The sequence below is a fragment of the Pristiophorus japonicus genome, unplaced genomic scaffold (assembly GCF_044704955.1).
Source record: "Pristiophorus japonicus isolate sPriJap1 unplaced genomic scaffold, sPriJap1.hap1 HAP1_SCAFFOLD_109, whole genome shotgun sequence".
NCBI lineage: Eukaryota > Metazoa > Chordata > Chondrichthyes > Pristiophoridae > Pristiophorus > Pristiophorus japonicus.
This window is the reverse complement of record NW_027250745.1, coordinates 1,076,056-1,079,172: the sequence shown is the minus strand read 5'-3', so window position 1 is coordinate 1,079,172 and position 3,117 is coordinate 1,076,056. Positions and strand designations below refer to the sequence as shown.

The 3,117-nt window shown below is 42.4% G+C and overlaps 1 non-coding gene across 1 annotated transcript; it reads right to left on the bottom strand.

Moving 5' to 3' along the window:
• Window positions 1–378: 378 nt before the first annotated feature.
• Window positions 379–472, bottom strand: trnai-uau (transfer RNA isoleucine (anticodon UAU)). The gene is made up of 2 exons: window positions 435–472; window positions 379–414 (listed from the first exon to the last, which is right to left on the bottom strand). It is a non-coding gene; the product is annotated as a tRNA-Ile (tRNA).
• Window positions 473–3,117: the final 2,645 nt, after the last annotated feature.

The following is a 3,117-nucleotide window of genomic DNA, read 5'->3' as shown; positions in this document are numbered from 1 at the left end:
TACAATGGTAGCGCTTGCGACAATATATTAAAAGGCGGCTATTGGAAACCGTCGTGATCATAGTTTCGTTTTGTACAGAATTGAACCTCTATCACTCAAGAGGGAATGTTATATTTACGATAAACTATATCTTCTTATAAATGTTGGTTCATTCGCTCCCTAGTGACAGATGAATAATTGTTTGATCACCTCATTTATTTAATGTGGGCAAAAGGCACGGCTATTCATTCAGATATAATCCACAGATTCACATTGAGATAACTGCAACGAGAGAGACAGAAAGCACCGTGGTACATGGCGGAATAGACAAGAGAAATGGATAAAGAGAAAACGGCCTCAGACTCGAAAGGTACAAACATCACATGCAAAAGCCTCGGCTGCTCCAGGTGAGGCTCGAACTCACAACCTCGGCATTTCCCAAGCCTGTACTGTCATATAAGTACCGCGCGCTAACCGATTGCGCCACTAGAGCTGCATGTTTTGTGGTCTTTGTGCTCCCATCATACAGCTGCCTGTCCTACCTGTCTCACAAGGAAGAAGACAAAGAATCATCGAATCATTCAACACAGAAGGAAGCTTTTCAACCCATCGTGTCTATGCCGGCTCTCTGCAAGAAGCCTTCAGTTATTGAGACTCCATAGATTCTCGCCGTAGACGTGTTTTATTTTTTTTGTAATATATTGTTATTTGTAATGAATTTCGGTGTCCATGCGGGAAATTTATAATATATATTTGTGCATCTAGCTGTGAGTTGCAAATTAAATTGTGTGGAACATTGATAATCAAATTATTTGTGTTCATATATGTGTTATTATGAATTTATCTCTAAGTATCTCGGTGCTATAATTGTATTTACGTTTATTTGCGAGGTGTTTACAAGATGCAAAGATGTACACAGAAAATACATTTATAACAAACACACATGCTCCACAATACTATTATGAATAACTATGTTGCATTCAAATACATAAACACTAAAACAGATATACGAAATATATTTATAACCCACAGAACAAATTGCAACTTAACACAGAAACACCAAAATATATTTAGAGCTATCACTGATCGAAGAACATTTTACTCTCTGCGGTCCTCAGCAAATTATGCTGTGCCTTTGTTTCCTGTGCTTGTGCTCGGTGTAAGGGAAGGTTTTGCCGAGCCGTGGTATATCGTTTCCCAAGGTAGGGCCGAAATGCGCTGTCTGAGGCCACGTTCACTGCTATAGTTTATTTTAATAATCGTTTGGAATTGTGTATAATGCATAATTACAACAGCTACAGATGTTTCATCCTGGTACACAAATCTACTGCCAAATTAGTTCAACCCCACACCCGCCCCAGTTGTTAAACTTCCCGCGTGGACATTGGTCCTAACTCGATTGATGTACAACTCGACCTACTGCAACAGGTCTCTCCTGCGCCAGAACTGGTCCAAATGCCCCGGATTCTGTAGCCCAACCTCGTGCACCTTTTATCCAGACATACGTTGCTTTTTCCAACCTCAATAGCGCGAGGCACTGGGAATAATCCATAGAATACCTTTGTGGTCCTGCTCATTAATTTCCTCAATTGCACCTGAAACTCTGACTGAAGAAACTCATCCCCTTCTTTCCTTATGTCAGTGGTTAGCACATAGATCACGACTTAAGCAGCTCCCATTCGCCCCTCAAAATGTTCTGCACCCATTCAGTGATGTTCTTTATCTGGCAGAAGGGAGGATACACACCACGCATGACTCACATTTGCCGTTGCAGAATGGTACTGACTTTCGAATCCCAATGACCTCAACTTATGTTACTTTTTAGTTTCAAAAGCAATGCACTGCGAATCCTGTAAATCTGAAATGAAATCAGAAAATGTTGGATATACTCAGCCAGTCAGGCAGCATCTCTGGAAAGATTTCTGATGACGGGGTTGTCATTAAATGTCATTGATATGGAGCGTCAACAATGCAATCCAGATACGGTCCGATATTGTAATCCCAAGCGCCAGTTTGTGGGTATTGAAACCAATCCGGATACCACGCATTAATCTGGTAGCTAAATTGTTGTTGTTGTTCTGGTAAAGTCGCAACAGCAGAGGACTGCAATGAAATATCCAACTCTTTAAGATAAATAATTTTTTTTACAATTAATAAAACGAGCCAGTCCCAAATGACATTCAATCATTAAAATGGTTCACTTCCGCCGTTTAATTTCCGCCATGTCTGCCGGGAAAAAACACAGGTTTTGGCTGATTTTTTTATTGCGGTTCATTGCTGTTGCGACTAGTTTACTTTGAACATTCTCCCTTTAACCATTCTCACAGAGGCCGCCTAACTGGTTCACGAGTTCTTGACATCAACGTTTACTCACCCCTGTGACCGCCACCTAGTGGTTAGGATGCAGCGCTCTCTCCTCGTCGGTACAGGTTCGATGCCCATTCCGGGATTTATTATATTAAAATGAAGCTTATTCAATTAATTTCATAACATTCTGTGAAAGATTAATAATTATTGCAATCGCCATTGATAACTTGTCACGTTTGATTCAGACTAAGGGAAATACATGGCAACAGAGAGCCTGCCAAACTTCCAACAATTGCGGTCTCTAAGGGCACGTATGATGTCAGCACACACCCGTCGAGGCCTCTCAAGTGCGCTTCTCAGAGCGCGATGTGCGTGCGCTGAAAGCCGGCACTGGGACAGTCAAAATGGCTTTTGACAGATCCAAAGCATTCCCTGAGAGAAGGGTTATTGCCGTCGGAGATTTGCGCTATTTTTCCAACTCTTGCCTAGAAAATCTCCTTCAAAATCTTAAGCCTGGTAAAGGTGACAGAGAGATAGATAGGCAGGGGGACACAGTTATATGCATGTCACAGAAAGAGAGAGACAGACAGGTGGTTTTCATGGAGAGGAGACAGTCCGGAGAGACAGAAAGCGAGGCAGACAGATTTTGAAAGAGAGAGAGAGAGAGTGACAGCCTAGGGGGAGGGGAGACAGGGTGAGTTTATTATGGTGGGGGATATAGAGAGCGACAATACTGAGGTGAGGGGGCGGCAAGACCGACCGACAGGGTGAGAAACGGATGGAGAAAAACTGGGTGGGTTGGAGATATGATGCGTGACAAAGAGAGTGATA